Genomic DNA, 13,725 nt, shown 5'->3' on the forward strand with positions numbered 1-13,725 from the left:
GGGTGCACTCAGGAAGCTGTAGGAAGCTCCAATTTATATGCCATAGTACCAATATTTTGCAACCCCTTGTACAGACCATAATACTTTGGCAATAATTTATTATCCTTATTAGCTTGCTTGAGGGAAATTTGTTTATATGGTTGTAGCCGTAGAAATACCCAGTCACCTATATCAAAACTTATTTCGCTTCGATATTGATATGCCTGTTGTCTCATTATATTTTGTGCCAAAGTTAGGTTATCCTTTAAGAGTTGGAGAAATTTTTGTTGATGTTTGATGTGATCTTCCACTGCATGAACCTTAGAATTTTATTTTAAATATGATGTGATGGATGGTGGGTGATATCCATAAAGTTCGATAAATGGGGTCATTTTTGCTGCAGTATGGAAGGAAGTGTTATATCACCATTCAGCTAAAGGAAACCATTTCACCCGTTTTGTCTATTTATCATATACAAAGCAACGAAGATATCCTTGCAAACATTTTTTTACTATCTCAGTTTTCCCATAAGATTGAGGATGATAAGATGAGCTATGAACTAACTGAGTACCAAGACAAGAAAATAATTATGTCCAAAAATTTCCAGTGAAAATGGGATCTTTGTCACTTACAATAATCTTTGGGTTTCCATGTAGCTTTTGAATTGTTTCCATAAATGCAGTAGAAACTACATTGGATTTAAATGGATGAGATAATGCACAAAAGTGTGCATACTTGGTAAGTCTGTCAACTACCACCATGATGAGACTCTTTCCTTCGAACTTGGGTAAACCTGTGATAAAAACCATTGAAACCTCCTCCCAACATTGACATGGAATGGATAAAGGTTGTAATAGACCCGGGGTCTTAATTGTTTCAACTTTATTTTGCAAACATTCCACCACAAACTTTTGAATATCAGATTTAAGGTCATCCCAAAAAAAATCCTTCTTAACCCTATGGTAATTTTTTAAAAATATTGAGTGCCCTCCTAAGGGAGAGGCTTGAAATTCCATGAGAATCTCTTATTTTAGTTGGGAATTCAGACATAGGTATAAGCGATCTTTGTACCATAACGAATCATTTCTACAGCTTAATGTATCATATCTACTTGGATCTTGTTGTATCTTTTGAATGAGTTCCCACACTTCTTCATCATTCTTCCATTCATCCCTTGCTTCGTTTATCCAATCTAGTTGGATAATAGAAATGGCACAAAGCAATGCTTCCACATCCTCATCCTTTCTTGAGAGTGCATCTGCCACAACATTTTGCTTCACTTTTTATATATGATTTCAAAGTCATAACCTAACATGTTTGGGACCCATTTTTGCTGCTCTTCTAAAGATAATATTTGTTCTAAAATGTATTTAAGACTATCATGATCCATATTTACCTTGAAGTGTCTTCCAATTAGGTATGGTCGCCATTTCTTACGTGCATGTAGTATTGCCAACATTTCCTTCTCATAAATAGCTCTGTGTAAATATTTTCCTTTGATTGGACAACTTTCAAAAGCAATGTGTCTTTCTTCTTGTATTAAAACAACACCAATTCCATTTCTTGAGGCATCACATTACCTCTTTAAGATGTTCAAAGGCCTTCATTGCTTCTAGAGTCCATAAAAATGCATCTTTGTTCAATAATGTTGATAGAGGTGCTGCTATTCTCCCATAATTCTTAACAAACTTGTGATAATACCCTGTCAACTTGAGAAATCCACATAGATGCTTTATGGATGTGGGGATTTTCCATTCCTTAATGGATTTAATTTTTCTAGGGTCTACCTTAAGACCTTCATGAGATACAATATGACCCAGATATTCCACCTCTTGTACTCCTAAGAAACATTTGGAGCCTTTTTCATATAATTGTTTCTCCTCCAATAGTTTGAGCGCCCTGTCAACATGTTGAACATGATCCTTCCAATACTTTCTATAGATTAGTATATCATCAAAGAATACTAACACAAATTTTCTAAGGAAGGGTTTGAAAATGGAATTCATCAAACCTTTAAATGTAGAAGGTGCATTGGTAAGGCCAAAAGGCATGACCAAAAATTCATAATGACCCTCATGAGTTCTAAATGTTGTTTTCAGAATGTCTTCAGTCTTCATCCTGATTTGATGATATCCTCAATGAAGATCCAACTTGGTGAAGTAAATTGATCCATGAAATTCATCCAATAGTTCATCAATTACCGCAATGGGAAATTTATCTTTAATAGTGAGCTTTTTGAGCTCCCTATAATCTGGACACATTTTCCATGATCCATCCTTCTTGTGCACCAATACTATTGTAGTAGAGAAAGAACTTTGACAAGGTTGAATTATACTAGCCTCTAGCATTTCTGCAACCATACGTTCAATTTCACTCTTTTGGGCATAAGGATATCTGTAAGGCCTGATGTTTGGAGGAACATTTCCTGGAATAAAATGAATAGCATGATCATGATCATGAATAGATGGGAGACCTTTGGGAGTCTCAAATACCTTGGAATGATTTTCCAATACTTTTTGGAGATCTGGAAAAATAGATGATTTCTATGTGGGAACCTCTAGCGAACATAATTGTGCAATTACGCCTCTTTGTTCTTTATTTAGAAGCTTTGTCATTCAATTAGAGTTGATTATCTCTCCTGGTTTCCCTATGATACCTCTTAATTCAAATTCCTTTCCTTTCGAAGGAAATTTCATGAAAATTTCTTGAAAATTAAAAGCTATTGTACCCAAGGATTGTAGCCATTGGACTCCTAGTACAACATCAGCACCACCCATTGGAATGGAATGCATTGGGCTATTCAATACATATTCTCCCATGGATAGCTTGATATTATGGCACTTTCAAGAGAAATTTATGGTTCCTCCACTTGTAACCATCACTTGACACTCTGTGTTGGATATAGGAAGCAATTCAATTCCTTGGCTATCTTACAATGAATAAAATATGGGTACTCCCTGAATCAATTAACACTATTTCCTTTTTCTTCTTGATATGTCCTTCTATATTGATAGTTTGAGGAGTGGTAGTTCCATCTAATGCATTACAAGATATCTTCAAATTCATTTCTTATTTCTCTATGGTTTTTTCCTGGTGTATATCCTCTTCTTTTGATGTTTCTTGTTCCTTTTCTTCCTCCTCTTCACAATCTATATAAAATAATTTCTTCTCAACACACTTATGACCTTTAGTGTATTTGTTATCACAACTGTAACAAAGCCCTTTTATATTTTTTCTTCCAATTGTTGGGGTGTCAACCTTGTACGTTGTGGAAGGTTGGGGGAAAAACACTTCCCTCCTTATAGTTGTGAGTGTTAGGCTTCCTTGTTTCCATAATTTTGCTTTCCATTTTTCTTGCCAACCTGAGTGCCTTCTCCAATGAGTCAGGTTCCCAAAGGCAAACCTCATGTTGGATGTTATCCTTTAAAGTTCCTATGAACACATCAATAATCTGCTCCTTTGGAACATATTTTACCCTTATATTCAATTTTTGGAAGTCCTCAATGTGCTCCATCATTGAACCCTTTTGTTTGAGGTTTATCAATTCGCTAAAAAAAGTGTTGCTTTTTGTATCCTCATAATGTGCTATCATTTCTTCCATAAAAATTTCCCAGGTGACAATTTGTTTACGAGGGCAAAGCCATTGATACCATACAAGCTAATTTGGTTCGAAATATAAATTTGCAATGCGTACCTTTTTTGTGTTTTGCACATTATGGAGATCAAAAAATTTCTCCATTTGTAGTATCCATGTTACAGGATCCTTTCCATAAAACTTCCTCATATTGATCTTTGGAACATGGTGGGCCTTCAATCCAAAGTTAGAGTCTATGAAATAATGATTAACATTTCTTTTGTTCTCATCATGAGTTTCATTTACTACCCTTTCACCATTAGTAAACATTTCTTGTAGCAACCTAGTCAAATCTATCTTCAAATCTTCCAAGTCGTATTTCAGTTTTTCTTCTATACCATCCATCTTAAATTGAATGGCATTCATATTATCTTCCACTCCATTCATCTTAGCTTCCACGTCTTTCTTTTAAACCATCAATCTTAGCTTTTGTTACCTTTTGTGAGAGTGAACTTTGTTGCACTTGGTCTCGTAATTTTGATATATCATGTTGCATTTATTCCTCTTCTTCATGAGTCATGCTAGATATTTCAGGTTGCTTACTAGGTGTTTCCATTTTCTTTCTCGGGGCATAAATTAATGATAATTATTCTTCACTATGCCCTTTGAACTTCAAACTAAATTTTCAACCCAAACTTATGCAAAATTTTAAAAAGACTACACACATTTTTTCACTTTGTAGAAGCTCAATATTGAATCTATTGGATATCTATAATTACGGAACTCCAAGGTCTAAAATTTCTTCTCGGGGTAGCCCTTTGAGTCCTCTTTCCAATACCACCAGTCTGATCAAAATTATATTCTCCAAGAAAGAGTTATGCCCAATCTCCCAATATGACATGATTATATAATTTTTCAGTAGAGCGAACTTGTAGGACGTGCTACATGTCATTGTTTCGACCTTTGGATCTGAAAAAGATGCACAGAAAACTATAGTCCATCCCATTTCTATAAATTCTTAAGAAATTTCACTCTGATGCTCACAGAGAAAGTTATGACAATTTTCCCAAGGTCACCTATTTGGAATGTAATTTGGGAGTCTGCAAAAACCCCATCCTCCTCAGACCATCTCTCCAAAAATATATCGAGACAAGATCAGAAATTTTTACCCGAGGTTTTGAACGATTTTAGCTCAAATGGATTTTGTGCTTAGCTTCTGAAATGTCGTAGAAAAAAATTTATAGCGAAAATTCCATGATGACCTGTTTGGAGTAGCGAAACCTTAGAATCCAAAGCCTCTGATACCAAATGTTATGGAACCAACTCACATAAACATAGAAAATAAAGATCAACACCTTAGAAATCAGCCTCTTTGAGTGGGAAACCTCCTTTACAGTACACCAATGAACAATTGTTGGATGATATAAATGGAAAACCTTCTTTCTATATATAGGAGTCTAAGGGGTCATAAAATAATCTAAGCCAACATAACAATAATAATATAAGCGCACAACAATAACAATAGTGGGGTTTTACGAGGAACAATAATAACAATATGGGGACAATAGGGGCACAACAATAACAATAAGGGATACAATGATAATAGTAATGGGGAAATCACTAGTATTATGGGGACCTAACAGTCCTCCACAAACACAACTATGAAACTCATCTATTACCTTGGAAATGTCTTCTTCCACTAAGCATAATCATAGGATTCCCACAGGGTCCTTTTAGTACAACTGACCATTGGAGATGACAAAATTATGCGATTTTAGCCTTAGAGCTCTATATTTTACTTTTCCAAATTTAGGTGGGCATTCCCTAAAAAATAGATAGTGAAAAACAAATTTATACCACTTAGAAATTAAATATTTCATCTAAATTTTTTATGTTGATTTGCTAATAATTCCCTATTCACCTTGTTTCTTCGATCCCATTTTGTCAGCTACAAGGATTATACCAAAGGATTGGAAATTTTCTTTTGATAGTATTTTGGCTAATCCCTGCCCTTTTATCAATTTGGTAGGCTTGACATCCATGTCATACTCCTGAATCATAGCTATCCATTTCCCCATCTTTCCCTCACTGTCTCCCTGTGTGAGGATGTCCTTAACAACAACAGTGGGAGCATAAATGATTATCTTAGATTGCAAAATATGGGTTCAGAAATATTTCAGGGCATTCCTTAATACTTGAATGAAAAATGCAATCGATTGTTCCTTCTCTTCATAATTTTTTTGCAATAAAACAATTTCCACAATGTTAGGAGATGCAAAAGAAAATATGAGAAATGGACTTTGATAATCAAGGTTAGAAAAAAATGGGGCTTCTCCAAAGGTCCTGTTAATCCTGGAGAATGATTGTCTCGCTTTAGCAGTCAACTTGACTTCCTTGTCTTTCTTTAGCATATTTGTAATATATCTTACAATCTCAGCATATTTAGGTAAAAACCTCATTAGGAAATTTATTCTACCTAAGAAAACTTGTATCTTCTTTTTATTCATTGGAAAGGGAATATTATTGATTGCTCCTACCCTTTTGGGGTCGACTTTATTCCTCCTATTGATACTATGCGCCCCAACAACTTTCCTTCACTTAGAGAAAATTGTGACTTCTTTGGATTTAGAGACAAGCCAAACTTCTTGCACTTTTCAAAGGTAAGCTGCAAATGTTAGAGATGTTCCTCCGCATATTTCAAGAAAACATTTATGTGATCTAGATAAATTACCACAAATTTGTCTTTATCCCCAGCAAACACCATATCCATTTCCCTTTGAAAAGTGGCTCTAGTGTTTATGATACCAAAAGGCAACCTAGCATACGTAAATGTCCCCCAAAATGTGGTGAATGTTTTTCTCTTCTAATCCCAAGGGTGTACAACAATATGATTATATCGAGAGAACTCATTAACCATGGATAACTAGGATTATCCCACAAACTTTTGCAAAATTTAATCCATCTTGGGCAAAGGATAATTATCCTTTAGAGAATCCTTGTTTAGGTTTCTGAAGTACAAGCATAATCTGATATCTCTATTTTTCTTCCGAGCAGGGACTAAATTTTCCAACCAATATGAGTATCGTAGAGGCACAATGATTTTAGCCTGGAGAAACATCCTAACTTCCTTTTCAATTAATGGGAGTTGTAAGGGGTTTATTTTCCTAGGATTTTTCTTTTGGGACTTCATTCTAGTCTTCAAAGGAATTTTGTGTTGAATGATACTGGAATTGAAGGTATTCAAATCATCATAGGACTAGACAAAAATATCAATATATTTTTTGAACAGATCAAGATATCTTTGTTTGTATTATTTTGAGATCCCTTTAACCAATTTAACAAGTTTAGGTTGTTGCTCAGTGCCAATATTACAATCCTCTATATCCTCCTCATGCTCTTGTTTAGTTGGCTTGACAACTACATCATTCTCATTAAACAATTTTTCTGTTGGAACCAATCCTTTTGGAATTATGTTTCCCTTCAACTATAAAATTTTATAGCCAACAATTGATTCTTCCCAGGATAATTATGGTTCCTCCTCTACATCTTCACCTTCCTAGTCAATCACCAAATTGGAAAATTCTCCAATTACCTCCATAAAACATTTGATATAATCCTCATCCTAAAAAACATGCTAGTATTTCACATTATCTAGTACTGAGGGTTTGTACCTGACCTCCACCTCATACCCAAGCAAGGGGTTATGCAGTGGTTTAAATATACTTATTGAAATTTCTAAGGAGTCAGTCATTCTATCATATTCTTTGTATAGAAACTGGATATTAAATTCCAAAAATAAATTTTTGATTAGGTCTCATACCTTAATTTTATGGGACTTCAACCTCATATGCTTGGTTTGACACTAGTTTCTAATTTGTTTCAATATCAGCTCAGAATCTCTGAACATTGTCAAGTAGTCAATATTCATATTTATAGAAGCTTGTAGCCTTAAGACCAATGCCTCCTATTCAACAACATTATTTGTAGCATCAAACTCTAGTTTGAATGAGAGAGGTATAAGGTTACCTTCCAGGGATACTAGCAACAAACCAACCCCGTTTCCTTAGAATAAGCACCTTCAAAATACACTTTCCAAATATGATCATATTTCCCCCCCACTTACCCATCTAAGCAAGAATTTCTACCTAGGTTTCTTCCATGATCTGGTCTTCTCCTTTCAGTAGAATGTACGAAAAATCTCTTTCTTTACCCTATACTAGAGAATTATTTGAACAATCAACTTTAATTATAGTTTTCACAAATGTAGATTCCCTATATAACCTATGCTCTTCTCCCCCAAACATTGGGATACTAGCGCATCTCAAATCAAGCTTGATAGATCCTCCAAGTTTATGTTAGGTCCCTATAATACTAATGTATCCCCATTATTATTTTTTGTTCCCATATAACCCCATATTTTTATTGTTGTGCCCCATAGAATCCCACTATTGTTATTGTTGTGCACTTACATTATTATTATCATGTAGGCTCTGATTATATTGTGACCCCTTAGATTCCTATATATACAAAGGAGGTCTTGTCATTTTTATCATCCAAGAATTGTTCATTTATGTAATTTAAAAGTGGTTTACCCTTCGAATAGGATATTTTTTATGTCGTTGATCTATCTATTTGTGAGCTGGTTGCATAACATTTGGTATCAAAGCTTTGGTTTCTAGGGTTTCACTGCTTCAAATAGGTCATTGTGGAGATTTTGCTATAACGTTTTTTCTACAAAAATTCAGAAGCTGAGATTACAACCACGTGGAGCTGAAATCGTGATGAACTTCTTGTACAAATTTCAGATCTTGTCTCACTATATTTTCAGAGATATGATCTGAGGTAGTTAGGGATTTTGTAGGATTGAGAACTCCACCTCAAATAGGTGACCTAGCAAAAATCGTCATAACTTTCCCTTTGAGCATCAGATTTTAATTTCATAAGAAGTGATGGAAATAGGACAGACTTAAGTTTGTTTGGTATCATTTTCAGGGCCAAATGTTGAAACCGTAACACGTGGCACCCCACACAAGTTCTCTCTACTAAACTACTCTGTAATCAGGTCATCATGGGAGATTGGGCATTACTATTTCTTGAAGAATCCAATATTGATTTGATTTTTTTTCATGGAATGAAGACTTATAGGCATAATAGAGAACAAAATCTTAGATCTTAGAGATTCACAATTACATATATACAACAACTGCAATATCAAGCTCCTAAAAACTAGGAAAAAGGTGTGTATTTTTAAAACAAAATTGCATAACTATTGTTTGAAATATTAGTTTGAAGTGATTTAAAGGGCATATTGAAGCATAGATATCATTGTTTAACTCCAAAAGGCCTCGAAACAAAAAAAGGGCACAACTAGTACCAGAATCTCTTCTATGATACATGAAGAAGAGGAAGAAATGCAACATGATATATCAAATTTACAAGACCAAGTGCAACAAATTTCACTCTTGCAAAAAGTAACAAAAAATGAATTGGAAGGAATGATGAATTTCAAGATAGAGGGGTTGAAGGAAGGTTTGTAAAAGTTGCTAGAAGAAAGGCTTCCCGATAGCGACAAGGAAATCCATGAAAATCATGATGAAGACAAAAGGAATATAAATTACAATTTTAGAGATTCCAATGTGGGGTTTAAGAACCACCACATTCCAAATATAGATATGATGAAGTTTGATAGAAAGTATTTGGTAACTTGGATACTATAGATGGAGCAATATTTTGATCCACAAGTTGTGCAACCCTCATAAAAGGTACAAATTACATCTTTATATTTAGAACCCAATCAGTTTGTAAGGTATAGATGGATTTTTCTCCTAAACCACTTGTCACCTAGTCTATTTTTATGGAGGAAATGATAGCACATTATGAAGATACAAAGAGAAACACCTTCTTTAGCCAATTGATAAATCTCAAACAAAAGGGTGCAATGGAGGAGCACATTAAAGACTTACAAGAATTGAATATTAGGGTAACTGATATTCTAGAGGAGCATAGGGTTGATCTCTTCATAGGGACTTTAAAATATAACATCCAACATGAGGTTTGTCGTTGGGAACTTGATTCATTGGAGAATGATGGAAGTGTTGTTTCTCCTAGTCTTCCACAACCTACAAGGTTAACACCATAACAATTGGATGAAAAAAGATCAAAAGAGATTTTTTATAGTTGTTATAAAAATACACTAAAGGTCATAAGTGTGCTGAGAAGAAATTATTCTACATAGATTGTGAAGAGGAGGAAAAAAAGGAACAAGAAACATCAAAAGAAGAGGATATACACTAGGAACCAACCCTAGAGAAGGAAGAAATGAATCCTACCATATATTGTAATGAATTGACATGAATTACTACTCCTCAAACTCTCAATATAGAAGGATATATCAAGAAGAAAAAGGTAATAGTGTTGATTGGTTTGGGTAGTACCCATAATTTTATTCATTGTAAGATAGCCAAGGAATTGAATTGCTTCATATATCCAGCACCAGATTGTTAAGTGATGGTTTCAAATGGAGGAACTATAAATTTCTCTTGAAAGTGCCATAATATCAAGCTAACCATGGTGCACTATGTATTCAGTAGTCTAATTCTTTCCATTCCAATGGGTGGCATTGATGTTGTACTAGGATTTCAATGGTTACAATCTTTGGGGATGATAGCTTTCAATTTTCAAGAAATTTTCTTGATTTTTTTTTGGGAAGGAAAGGAATTTGAATTAAGGGGTATCACAGGAAAACTAGGTAAGATAACCAACTCTAATGGCATGATAAATATCTTGAAGAAAGAACAATGGGGCGTAATTGCACAATTATGCTCACTAGGGGTTCAAACATCGAAATCATCTATTTCTCAAGATCTCCAAAATGTCTTTGATAGTCATTCCAAGGTGTTTAAGACTCCCAAAGGCCTCCCACCTATTCTTGATCATGGTCATGTGATTCACTTGATTCTAGGAAGTGTTCCTCCAAACATCAAACCTTATAGATATTCTTATGCCCAAAAGAGTGAAATTGAACGTATGGTTGTAGAAATGCTAGTGGTTGGTGTGATTCAACCTAGTCAAAGTTCTTTCTCTACCCCAGTAGTATTGGTGTACAAGAAGGATTGATCACGGTGTATGTGTCCAGATTATAGGGAGCTAAACAAGCTCACTATTAAAGATAAATTTCCCATTCCTGTCATTGATGAATTTTTGGATGAATTGCATGGAGCAATTTACTTCACCAAGATGGATCTTCATTCAGGATATCATCAAATTAGAATGAATACTGAAGACATTCTGAAAACAACATTAACAACTCATGAGGGTCGTTATGAATTTTTTTCATGCCTTTTTTCCTTACTAATGCACCTTACACATTTCAAGGTTTGATGAATTCCATTTTCAAACCCTTCCTTAGAAAATTTGTGTTAGTAATTTTTGATGATATATTAATCTACAAGCAGCCTTGGAAGGATCCTTTTCAGCATGTTAAGAGGGTGCTCAAACTATTGGTGGAGAAACAATTATATGAAAAAACCTCCAAATGTTTCTTTGGAGTACAGGAGGTGGAATATTTGGGTCATATTGTATCTCATGAGGGTGGTAAGGTAGACCCTAACAAAATTCCAGCCATTAAGGAATGGAAAATCCCCACAACCATAAAGAATCTTCAAGGATTTCTTGGGTTGATAGGGTATTATCACAAGTTTGTTAAGAATTATGGGAGAATAGTGGAACCTCTAACATCATTACTAAAGAAAGATGCATTTTTTTTTACTCTAGAAGCAATGAAAGCCTTTGAAAATCTTAAAGAGGAAATGTGCCAAGCACAAGTCTTAGCTACACCAGACTACACAATTTTTTTTATTGTGGAATGTGATGCTTTAGGAAATGGAATTAGTGTTGTTTTAATGTAAGAAGGAAGACCTACTACTTTTGAAAGTCGTTCAATCAAAGGAAAGTATTTACACAAACCTATTTATGGGAAGGAAATGTTGGAAATACTACATTCACTAAAGAAATGGTGACCTTACCTAATGAGAAGACACGTCAAGGTAAAAAAGGATCATGATAGTATTAAAGACTTTTTGGAGCAAAGATTATCTTCAGAAGAGAAACAAAAATGAGTGACAAAGATGTTGGGTTATGAATTTGAAACCATTTACAAAAAAGGGAAGAAAAATGTTGTTGCAGATGCACTTTCAAGAAAGGTTGAGGATGTGTAAGTTTTTCTTTGTGCCAATTCTATTATCCAACCTGAGTGGATAACCGAAGGAAGGGATGAATGAAGGAATGGTGAAGAGGTGTGGTCACTCATTGAAAATTTACAGCAAGATATGAGTACATATGATACATTTAGTTGGAAAAAGGATTCATTATGTTACAGAGATTGCTTATATCTTTGTAAGAATTCCCAACACAAACAAAACATTATTTTGGAATTGCAAACCTCTCCCATAGGAGGGCACTCGGGATTTTTAAAAACTTACGATATGATCAAGACAAATTTTTTTTGAGATGGCCTTAAGTCTTATATTTAGAAATTTGAGGAAAAATGTTTGGTTTTCCAACAAAATAAAGTTGAGATAGTTAAGACCCCAGATCTACTACAACCTTTAGCCATTCCAAGCCAGCATTGGGAGGAGGTATCAATGGATTTTATCACAGGTTTACCCAAGTTTGAAGGAAATATCATCATCATGGTGGTAGTTGATAGACTTACAAAGTATGCACACTTTTATGCATTATCTCATCCTTTTAAATCCATCACATTTTCTACTACATTTATGGAAACAATTCAAAAGATTCATGGGAATCCAAAGATTAGAGTAAGTGATAGAGATCCCATTTTCATTGGAAATTTTTGGATGGAATTATTTTATTTTCTTGGTATTCAATTAGCTCATAGCTCATCTTATCATCCTCATTTTGATGGGAAAACTAAGATAGTGAAAAAATGTTTGGAAGATATCTTCATTGCTTTGTATATGACAAACAAGCATAATAGGTCAAGTGGTTACCTCTAACTGAATGGTGGTATTACGCTTCCTTCCATACTACAGAAGAAATTATCCCATTTATGGAACTTTATGGATATCATCCACCATCCATCACCTCATATTTAACAGAAAATTATAAGTTTCAAGCAGTGGAATATCACATCGAGCATGAAAAACAAGTTCTCCAACTCTTAAAGGATAACCTCACTCTAGCACAAAATCCAATGAAATAATAGGCAGATCAACATCACAATGAAATAATTTTTGATGTAGGTGACTAGGTATTTTTACGGCTACAACCATACAGAAAATGTTTATCAAGAAAGCTAAGAAGGATAATAAATTATCACCCAAGTACTACGGTCCTTACAAGGTGTTGCAAAATGTTGCTACTATGGCATACAAATTGGAGTTTCCTGCATCTTCCCGAGTACGCCTAGTTTTCCAAGTTTCATGCTTAAAGAAGGTTATAGGTGATAAGCGTCCAGTTCAACTAGTGTTTCTAGAACTTGATGAAGGAAAAATCATATTTGATCCTGAAGCAGTCACAGAAACAAGAACCCAACACCTACGGAATCGATCAATTTCAGAGTATCTCATTAAGTGGAAGAACTTACCCGCTGATAAGAATTGTATACAGTAACATCCATAATTACTCAAGCGCTGAGGAATTTTTTTTTTTGAAGGAGAGGGGCATGTTAGGTCCCTATAATACTAGTGTATCCCCCTTATTATTCTTTTTGTGCCCATTTAGCCCCCATATTTTTATTTTCGTGCCCCATAGAAGCCCATTATTATTATTGTTATGTCCTTACATTATTATTGTTATGTAGGCTCTAATTATATTGTGACCCCTTAGACTCCAATACATACAAATGAGGTCTTTTCATTTGTATCATCCAAGAATTGTTCATTTATGTAATGTAAAGGAGGTTTCCCCCTCGAAGAGGATAATTTTTAAGTCACTTCTCTATCTATTTTTGAGTTGGTTACATAACAGTTTCATTCCCCGTGATTGGGAAGGAACATACGAAATCTTGTACGCATATTAGCAACTATAATGTCTATTACCACACTCTTAATCAATATTTGGGCCAAACTAAGCACTACATCTTTAATCATTCCCATGAATTTTACTATTTTGGAATCAAAAGAATATAAATAATTGTATTCTTTTGTTAT

The sequence above is a fragment of the Pinus tabuliformis genome, chromosome 5_2 (assembly GCF_031772625.1).
Source record: "Pinus tabuliformis cultivar Carrire ecotype Pingquan chromosome 5_2, CPIR1, whole genome shotgun sequence".
Lineage (NCBI taxonomy): Eukaryota > Viridiplantae > Streptophyta > Pinopsida > Pinales > Pinaceae > Pinus > Pinus tabuliformis.